Source organism: Oryza sativa, chromosome 9 (assembly GCF_034140825.1).
Source record: "Oryza sativa Japonica Group chromosome 9, ASM3414082v1".
Classification (NCBI taxonomy): Eukaryota; Viridiplantae; Streptophyta; class Magnoliopsida; order Poales; family Poaceae; genus Oryza; species Oryza sativa.
In genome coordinates this window covers 7,237,783-7,249,044 of record NC_089043.1, presented here as the reverse complement: position 1 = coordinate 7,249,044, position 11,262 = coordinate 7,237,783, and positions in this window count along the sequence as shown.

The following is an 11,262-nucleotide window of genomic DNA, read 5'->3' as shown; positions in this document are numbered from 1 at the left end:
CGATGTCGAGAACCAGACTTGTGTGTGAATAGGCTAAGAACTCAGAATTGACACAATGAATTGGGCCAAAATTCACAAGTCTGCGGAGTGGAGCAATAGAGGAGGCCACCAGCCGAAATTGGGCTCGATTGGGCCAGCCCCAGGTTCGGCCGAACCAATCCTGGCGCCGTTGGATCCAGGTTTTGGCATGGACATCCAGGATTGCATCCCAATGACGGTTCGAGGGCACTTCGGAAAATTCCCCTTCCACAACCGTCATAACTACCTCTATATAAGGAGCTCACTCTCTTCACTTCACACACACCTCTCAAGCAATAGCTCTCTCATTTCTCTCAAGTTTAATTTAGTAGTATCTAGCTGGTGGATTAGAAATAGAATAGGAGTCAGGAGTCCGGAAGCCTTCGGAAGAGTTCGGGTATGGCTCTAGTAGCTTTTCTCTTGTCTTTTGTAAGCTTTGTACTTTTATTAGAATGCTCTTCTATATACATTTATGGTATTGAAATACTTTCCAAGTATATGAGTACCTACTTTACATTATGTTCATGTTATACTGAATATACGGCTAGCTTATCTCGAAGATGCTTTGGTGCGGGTATAATGTTTGCTTATGCAATTACTCTATGTCATGACGATGATATTAGAGTAGTATTTGGTAATTTAGGCGTGGTGTCTAGATTACGGGATATCATTATTTGGGGTTATATATTGCGGATGAGAGGTGGGCCGCTGATGGTGACTGCTCAGTATGGGTATTCCTCCGCGCCTATATATAATCCTAAGTTAATTCCCATGGAAGGGTATTCCTCCGTATTTAGCCCCGGTTGTATGGTCATGACGGGTTGTCGTAAGAAACTCGGCAGTCAGGGGTGGCTTCTCGAAGTACCAGGAGGGCATCGGATAGAGGGTATTAGCTAGTATATCAGATAACTTGAATGTATCTATACTATGTATATTAGAAGTACATGAATATATTCTCTTTCCCTTTTCTTTCCACCTAGCTCAGATCATTTATTATGAGAATGAGTTGTTAATGCTTGTGTGTCACTCTACCCTTGGAATATCTTAACCCCTGCTTAGAATATGATTATCATAAGTAATATATAAACTATTACTCAATCTCTCTCTACATGATCTTCCCACAGGATAAAATAAATATGATACCCTTGGAATACTCTCGGGTGAAATGCTACAATGGTATATCCGTGCGCTTGCGGATAAACTCTGTAACCATAATATACCAGAAGTATTTCTGTGCCATTGCTGGGAATTATATTTCTAGTAATGTCGTTAAGAAATACCAACACCACATCTTGATATTTTTCTTCGAAACAGCCCTAAGCATAGTAGACAAGGTTCTATTCACCACTTCTGTTTGTCCATCAGTTTGGGGATGACAAGTAGTAGTAAACAAAAGCTTAGTCCCCAATTTAGCCCACAAAGTTCTCCAAAAATAGCTAAGAAATTTCGTGTCACGATCAGAAACAATTGTGTTTGGCACACCATGCAAGCGAACAATTTCTCGAAAGAACAAATCAGCGATATGAGAAGCATCATCAGTTTTATTACATGGTATGAAATGTGACATTTTAGAAAATCTATCCACAACCACAAAAATGCTATCACACCCCCTATTGGTCCTAGGCAATCCTAACACAAAATCCATTGAAATATCTTCCAAGGAATAGTAGGAACAGGGAGAGGAATATACAAACCATGTGGATTAAAACGTGACTTAGCCTTTTGACATGTAGCACAGCGAGCAACGAATCGATCTACATCTCGTCTCATCTTTGGCCAAAAAAAATGACCAGCAAGGATGTCCACCGTCTTCTTGGCACCAAAATGCCCCATCAAATCACTTCCATGTGCTTCCTACAACAACAACAAGCGAACGGAGCTAGCTGGAATGCATAGCTTCTTAGCTCTAAAAACAAACCCATCATTCAAGAAGAATTTGTTCCATGTCTTTCCATCCTTACAATGCAGCAACACATCTTTGAAATCATCATCATGTACATATTGGTCTTTAATCATTTCTAGGCCAAAAAATTTGTTGTCAAGTTGTGTCAACAAAGTATATCTCCTAGACAGTGTATCAGCAATGACATTTTCCTTCCCTTTCTTGTGTTTAATAACATAAGGAAAAGATTCAATAAATTCAACCCATTTAGCATGTCTACGGTTCAGTTTTCCTTGACTATGAATATGCTTCAAAGACTCATGATCAGAATGTATGACAAATTCCTTGGGCCACAAATAATGCTGCCATGTTTTTAAAGTGCGCACAAGAGCATACAATTCCTTATCATAAGTAGAGTAATTCAGAACAGGCCCACTCAATTTTTCACTAAAATATGCAACATGTTTTCCTTCTTGTACCAAAACACCACCCAATCCAATCCCACTAGCATCATACTCAAGTTCAAAAGTCTTATTAAAATCTGGAAGTTGGAGGAGAGATGCATGTGTCAACTTATCTTTCAACATGTGAAGGCATTCTCTTGTGATGTGCCCCAAGTGAAAGGCACTCCCTTCTTTGTAAGCTCATTCAATGGTGCAGCAATGGTGCTGAAATCCCGCACAAAATGGCGATAAAACCCCACGAGTCCTAGAAAGCTCCGCACCTGTGAAACCGTTTTAGGAGTCGACCAACTCTGAATTGCCTGAACCTTGGCTTGATCAACCTCAATCTCCTGTGGAGTGACAACATAGCCAAGAAACGAGGCTCGATCGGTGCAAAAATTGCACTTCTCAAGGTTATCAAACAAACGTGCATCACGTAAAGCTTTAAAAACAACACGTAAATGATCGAGATGGTCCTCCAAAGATTTGCTATAAGTCAGAATGTCATCAAAGTATACCACCACAAATTTTTCAATGAAAGGAAGCAAAACCTCATTCATCAACCTCATGAAAGTGCTTGGTGCATTAGTTAAACCAAAGGGCATCACTAACCACTCATATAACCCAAATTTTGTTTTAAATGTCGTTTTCCATTCATCGCCCAACTTTATACCAATTTGGTGGTAACCACTACGCAAATCAACTTTAGAGAAAACAGTAGAGCCACTCAATTCATCAAGCATATCATCTAACCTAGGATGACAATATCTAATGGTAATGTTATTAATAGCTCTACAATCAACACACATACGCCATGATCCAAAATCACCGGAACAGCACATGGACTAAGAGATTCACGTACGTACCCTTTGTCAAGCAAGTCCTGAACCTGACGCTGAATCTCCTTGGTTTCCTCGGGGTTGGTTCGGTATGGCGCACGATTGGGTAACGAAGCTCCTGGGATCAAGTCGATTTGATGCTCAATTCCACGCACCGTGGCAGGCCCAGAGGTATGTCCTTGGGGATCACATCCTCATACTCTTGCAAAAGGTTAGTGATTGCAGGAGGAAAAGAGACAGGCATATTCTCAAAAGAAAACAAGGCATCCTTGCAAATGAGAGCATAGCAAACAGTGTCACTTGTATCCAAATTGACAATATCAGATTTAGTGGCATGCAAACAAGGACCATTCAATTTAATCACAGTATCCTTGCTATGGTTAGATTTAGAACCTTTCTTGTTATGGTGCACATTTGTTTTTGCTACAATCTGATTTTCACTTTTAGCATGCTCAACATTTTTCTCTTTGTTAGCTCTAGCAACATCATTCTCAAAAACAACTTCAGGAGTCATAGGATGCAACACAATTTTCTTTCCATTATGCATAAAGGAGTATTGATTGGTTCTATCATGATGCAACGTGTCTTTATCATATTGCCAAGGCCTACCCAACAGCAAGGAGCAAGCATGCATAGGTACGACATCACAGTCAACAAAATCATAGTAAGAACCAATTGCAAAATTTAATCTCACCAGTTGTGTTACCTTAATGCGGCCACTGTTGTTGAACAACTGAATATAGTATGGGTGGGGATGTGGTTTCGTCTGCAAAGCTAGCTTTGTGACCATTGTTGGTATTTCTTAACGACATTACTAGAAATATAATTCCCAGCAATGGTGCAGAAATACTTCTGGTATATTATGGTTACAGAGTTCACCCGCAAGCGCACGGATATACCATTGTAGCATTTCACCTGAGAGTATTCCAAGGGTATCGTATTTATCTTATCCCGTGGGAAGATCATGTAGAGAGAACTCAACTAATAATTTATATATTACTTGTGATAATCATATTCTAAGCTGGGGTTAAGATAATCCGAGGGTAGAGTGACACACAAGCATTTCTACTCATCCTCATAATAAATAATCTAAGCTAGGTGGAAAGAAAAGAGAAAGAGAATCTATTCCTATACTTCTAATATACAAAGTATACATACATTCTAGTTAACTGAAATACTAGCTAATACTCTCTATCCGATGCCCTCCTGGTACTTCGAGAAGCCACCCCTAACTGCCGAGTTCCTTACCACATCCCGTCATGACCATCCAACAGGGGCTAAATACGGAGGAATACCCTCCCTAGGAAATTAACTTAGGATCATATATAGGCGCGGAGGAATACCCGTACTGAGCTGTCACCATCAGCGGCCCACCTCTCATCCGCAATATATAACCCCAAATAATGATATCCCGTAATCTAGACACAACGCCTAAACTACCAGATACTACTCTAGTATCATCGTCATGACATAGAGTAATTGATGTGACCATAGCTACTATGGATACAACCATTGCTCACATCATGGATGAACAAGAAGACATCAAGGTCAAGGCCTCCAAATGCTGGAATCCGATTCGGCCACTTGCTGCACTGCTAATTTCAAATGGCCACCAAATCTCCATACGAGCTCCGTTTTCGGTCCGTGAGTACTTGATGGAAAGCTCTCGGAGTCCTCTTTCCAACGGATCCAGCCTCATTGCGAAATTTCATCTTATTGAGCCGCAATTGAAGCAACAAGGTGTTGCGACACCTGTCATGGGCCTTTGGGCTTGTAACTTCGTTTGGGACCCCGGCCCAAGTGGGGCCCATGTGGGGTGCGCCCCAATCTGGTGGAGCACGACCCTAGGATCCTCATGGTCGTTCTCCCACCCCTATAAGTAGCTAGATACCCCTTCAGGGTTGCTTGGGTTTTGTTTAGATGAAAGTTTAGCCATTGCTACTTCGCTTGCAACGCGCGTGTCGGCTAGACCGTCCGTCTGCTTGTATTCGAAACCCCAACTTATCATGTCTATTCATTCCTATTTGCAATTCAGATTGCTTTTATCTTGTTCTTGCTTGTTTCTTTGATTTGCTTGCAGGAATAAGGTTGATCTGCACCGGCAAGATCAACAACCCACGGAGAGGTGTATCGATCGCTAAGGCGCAACACAACGTCTCGTACGGTTGTAGTCGGATCGTCAACGTTTCTCCCAAATCGTAGTTATCACAACTCACCGAAAGATCGGGCCAACAACAACCTTGAGTGTCGAGAGGAACTCAGGGTCCATCAGTAATTGCATAAGCAAATATTATACCCGCACCAATGCATCTCCCTGATAAGGTAGCCATATATTCAGTATAACAAGAACATAATATAAAGTTGGTACTCATATACTCGGAAAGTATTTCAATACCAGAAATGTATTTAGAAGAGTATTCTAATAAAAGTACAAAGCTTACAAAAGAGGAAAGGAAAGCTACAAGAGCCATACTCGAACTCTTCCAAAGACTTCCGGACTCCTGATTCCTATTCTAATTCTATTCCACCAGCTAGATACTACTAAACTAAACTTGAGAGGAATGAGAGAGCTCTTGCTTGAGGTGTGTGTTGAAGTGAAGAGAGTGAGCTCCTTATACAGAGGTAGGTATGACGGTTGTGGAAGGGGAATTGTCCGAAGTGCCCTCCAACTGTCATTGGGATGCAATCCTGGACGTCCACGTCAAAACCTGGATCCAACGGCGCCAGGATTGGTTCGGCCGAACCTGGGGCTGGCCCAATCTAGCCCAATTTCGGCTGGTGGCCTCCTCTATTGCTTCACTCCGCAGACTTGTGAATTTTGGCCTAATTCATCGTGTCAATTCTGAGTTCTTGGCCCATTCATACATAAGTCTGGTTCTCGACATCGTCTGATTGATTTATCGTTGGTGTTGATATCGATTCTCCTCCACTTTATGATCATTCTCTGCAAAAGGTTAGTAGACCTAATACTAGTGGAATATTATTATTCTAACATATTTATGCATTGCAAGCATCACTAGTTCTCTCCTATTTTAGTAATATTGACGGTCGAAACTGATCGATAACGACCGTCAACAACCATCTCCGTACTTACCAAGTTCCTACAACTACCTCCATCGATGATTGTGCAGCAGGAACGCTTGTTGACGACACACTTCGTCTGAAAAAGGTTATGCCACTGGTTCTGCTCTACTTTGCCCATTTGTGCACTCAAGACACGTTGCACAATAAGTCTCTCATATTGGTCCGCAACATCAGCCCCGACGTGTTCCTCTTCCTCGCTACCTTTGTTGTTAGTTGCAAGCAATCCAAGTGTATCTTCATCGAAATCACTAGCAAACGAGTACTCACCATCATCCTTGACTACCAAAACACGCTTGCTAGGGCAGTCACGCTGCATGTGCCCAAAGCCCTTGCAACGGTGGCACTAAACATCTCTTGTTCTGCCCGTGGAAACAACGGAGGAGGCACTCTTGGCGGGCTTTGCTGCAGCCTCTGCAGCATGACGGGAGGCCGCAGAAGGTGTTGGCCGCGCTTTGTTGCTGTTGGAGGGTGCTGATGTCGATGTCGAAGCTGATGCGTGACCAGCTGGGGCAGCGCCACATCGAGCCGTCCATGGAGTTCTACCTGCAGGAATGATAGCCCTTGTTTGCGCACGTCATCCCTGCACTTCCCTTTCAGCTTTACAGGCATAGTGAAATAACTGAGTCATATTATTATACTCTTTGTAACTAAGAATATCATAAATTTCTCGGTCTAAGCCCACCAAGAATCGAGCCATGGCAGCCTCCTCGTCCTCTACTAACCCATAACATAACATACCCATTTGCAGCGCTTGGTAATATTCTTCCACACTAGTATCACCCTGTTTCAATTGTTGTAGCTTATTTAACATGTCACGTGCATAATATGAAGGTACAAATCTAGCATGCATAATTCATTTCAAACCATCCCAAGTAAGTGGCAAAGCATTTATATGAGTACGATGGTATTTACTCCACCAAACAGAAGCAAAATCAGTAAATTCACTACCGGCAGCCCTAACCCTCTTATCCACAGGAACATCATGGCAAGCAAACTTTTGATCTACTGCTAACTCCCCTGAAAGATAAGCATCATGGTCATACTTACCATCAAAAGTAGGAATAGTGAATTTAATCTTACCAAATGAATCATCATTATTCCGTACCTCACGGCGTGGCCGACGACGAGCCATACCAGGCGGTTGAAGCGAAGTCGTCGTTGGTCCGCATCATCCTCAGAATCACCAACGTAGTCATGGCCATCCATCTCACTACAATGGTGGGATGCCCAGGCCATCTCATCAAGATGCCTCACAAATCATGTTTGGTGCTTTTTGAACTTTTTCGTTCCGGGGAAAAACATCGCACCCACGTGTGCCAATATTGGCATTAATTGACAAAAGTTCGCCGCCCGAGTCATGAAGTTTTTTTTTGCCATGAACGAACCCAAAACACTCCAATAAGTCCAAAAATCATGTTACGGTACTTTCTGAACTTTTTCGTTCCGGTGAAAAACATTGCACCCACATGTGCCAATATATGCCAATATTAGCATTAATTGAAAAAAGTTTGCCGCGGGAATGACGAAGTTATTTTTTTGCCACGAACACACCCAATACACTCCAATAAGTCCAAAAATAATGTTTGGTGCTTTTTGAACTATTTCGTTCTGGGGAAAAACATCGCACCCACATGTGCCAATATTGGCATTAATTGACAAAAGTTCGCCGCGCGAGTCACGAAGTGTTTTTTTTGCCACGAACGCACCCAATACACTCCAATAGGTCCAAAAATCATGTTTTGGTAATTTTTGAACTTTTTCGTTCCAGTGAAAAACATTGCACCCACATGTGCCAATATATGCCATTATTGGCATTAATTGAAAAAAGTTTGCCGCGGGTGTCACGAAGTGATTTTTTGCCACGAATGCACCCAATACACCAATAAGTCCAAAAATCATGTTTGGTGCTTTTTGAACTTTTTCGTTCCGGGGAAAAACATCGCACCCACGTATGCTAATATTGATATTAATTGACAAAAGTTCGCCGTGCGAGTCATGAAGTGTTTTTTTGCCACGAACGCACCCAATACACTCCAATAAGTCCAAAAATCATGTTATGGTACTTTCTGAACTTTTTCGTTCCGGTGAAAAACATTGCACCCACATGTGCCAATATATGCCAATATTTGCATTAATTGAAAAAATTTTGCCGCGGGAGTGACGAAATGGACTTTTTGCCACGAACGTACCCAATAGACTTCAATAAGTCCAAAAATAATGTTTGGTGCCGACAAAGTGGGCTTTTGGCGTATCGGCTAGCAAATTTTTAGGATTTCTTGTTCATGAAATGGTGTTTGAGATAACTCAGAGGAGTGTTAATGCGATCAAGAGGATTCAACCTCCAGAGGACAAGACAGAATTGCAGGAGATGATCGGCAAGATAAATTTTGTTAGAAGATTTATCTCTAATTTGTCTGGAAGATTAGAACCTTTTACACCATTGTTGAGATTGAAAGCCGATCAAAAATTTACTTGGGGGCAGAGCAGCAGAAGGCCTTGGATAATATTAAAGAATATCTTAGCTCTCCTCTAGTTTTAATCCCTCCACAAAAGGGGATACCTTTTAGATTATATCTATCGGCCGGTGAGAAGTCAATCGGCTCGGTCTTGATTCAGGAGCTTGAGGGAAAAGAAAGAGTTGTCTTCTATTTGAGTCGTCGGCTTTTGGATGCAGAGACAAGGTATTCTCCTGTGGTAAAGTTGTGTTTGTGCTTATATTTCTCTTGCACAAGATTAAGGCATTATGTATTGTCCAACGAATGCACTGTAATATGCAAAGCCGATGTGGTTAAATACATGTTATCGGCTCCGATTTTGAAATGAAGGGTTGGAAAGTGGATATTTGCTTTAACGGAATTTGATCTTCGGTATGAGTCACCGAAGGCGATTAAGGGGCAAGCTATAGCCGATTTTATTGTTGATCATCGTGATGACTCAATCGGCTCGGTTGAGATTGTGCCTTGGACTTTGTTTTTCGATGGATTGGTATGCACTCATGGTTATGGTATCGGCTTGGTTATAATTTCTCCTTGGGGGCAAGTTTTGAGTTTTCTTACACTATTAAACCCTATGCAACCAACAATCAGGCTGAGTATAAAGCGGTTCTCAAAGGATTGCAGTTTCTTAAGGAGGTTGAAGCCGATGCTGTTGAAATTATGGGTTATTCCTTGCTGGTGATCAGTCAATTGGTACGAGAATATGAGTGCAAAAATGATACATTAATGGTTTACAATGAGAAGTGCCAAGAGTTGATGAAAGGATTTCGGCTGGTGACTTTGAAGCATGTATCTCGAGAACAGAATGTTGAAGCTAATGATTTGGCCCAAGGGGCATCGGGATATAAGCCGATGATGAAAGATTTCAAAGTAGAAGTTGCCACCTTAACAGCCGATGATTGGAGATATGATGTGCATCATTATTTGCAAAATCCATCTCAATCGGCTTCTCGGAAATTGCGCTATAAGGCTTTGAAGTATGCCTTGTTGGATGATGAGCTATATTATCGGACGATTGATGGGGTGTTGCTTAAATGTTTGAGTGCCGATCAAGCTAAGGTTGCAATAGGCGAGGTGCATGAAGGAATTTGTGGAACTCATCAATCGGCTCATAAGATGAAGTGGTTGCTTCGGCGCGCAGGATATTTTTGGCCGACAATGTTGGAAGATTGTTTCAAATATTACAAAGGATGTCAAGATTGTCAAAAGTTCGGAGCAATTCAAAGGGCACCAACATCGGCTATTAATCCTATCATCAAGCCATGGCCATTCAGAGGTTGGGGAATTGATATGATCGGTATGATTAATCCACCATCGAGCAAAGGACACAAGTTTATATTGGTGGCAACCGATAACTTTACCAAGTGGGTAGAGGTGATTCCTTTGAAGAAGGTTGATTCTGGGGATGCTACAATTTGTTCAAGAGCATATTATTTATCGATTTGGTATTCCTCAAACCATTACAATTGATCAAGGCTCGATCTTTGTGTCCGATGAGTTTGTTCTTTTTGCCGATAGCATGGTATCAAATTGTTGAATTCTTCGCCGTATTATGCACAAGCCAACGGGCAGGCCGAGGTGTCTAACAAGAGCTTGATCAAATTGATTAAGAGAAAGATTTCCGATTACCCTCGGCAATGGCATACTAGATTGGCCGAAGCATTGTGGTCCTATCGAATGGCTTGTCATGGTTCAATACAAGTTCCTCCTTATAAACTTGTTTATGGACATGAGGCTGTTTTACCATGGGAAGTTAGAATCGACTCAAGAAGAACGGAGTTGCAAAATTAGTTGACAGCCGGTGAGTATTATAATCTCATGGCCGATGAAAGGGAAGACTTGGTTCAATCAAGATTGACAGCCCTTGCAAAAGTTACTAAGGATAAGGAACGCGTTGCTCGATATTACAACAAGAAAGTGGTGCGCAAGTCTTTTTCTGAAGGTGAGCTCGTGTGGAAATTAATTTTGCCGATAGGGACTCGAGATAAGAAATTCGGCAAGTGGTCACCGAATTGGGAATGACCGTTTCAAATCCATAAAGTTGTATCTAAAGGAGCTTACATGTTGCAAGGACTTGATGGAAAAGTTTATGGACGAGCGCTAAATGACAAATACTTGAAGAAATATTACCCGAGCGTTTGGGTTAATACATGATCGGCTGGTGTTGCCGATCCATGATAGCCGATGTATTTACATCGCCTAGAGATGGCCGATATGGTTATATCGCCCTTAGTTGTTTTTATATTATAATCGGTTGTGTTTTGCCATGTACAATGGCCGATATGGTTATAACACCCTTAGTTGTTTTTATATTGTAATCGGTTGTGTTTTGCCGATATACAATGGCCGATATTGTTATATCGCCCTTAGTTCAAATTATAATTTTATCAATGCCTTCGACATTGTAAAATTAGGGGGGCACATATATACAAAAGTTGCAAATTTTTCGAGCAAATTGACAGTTATATTAATTGCCATAGTAATTCAGTAACAAAAGGAGT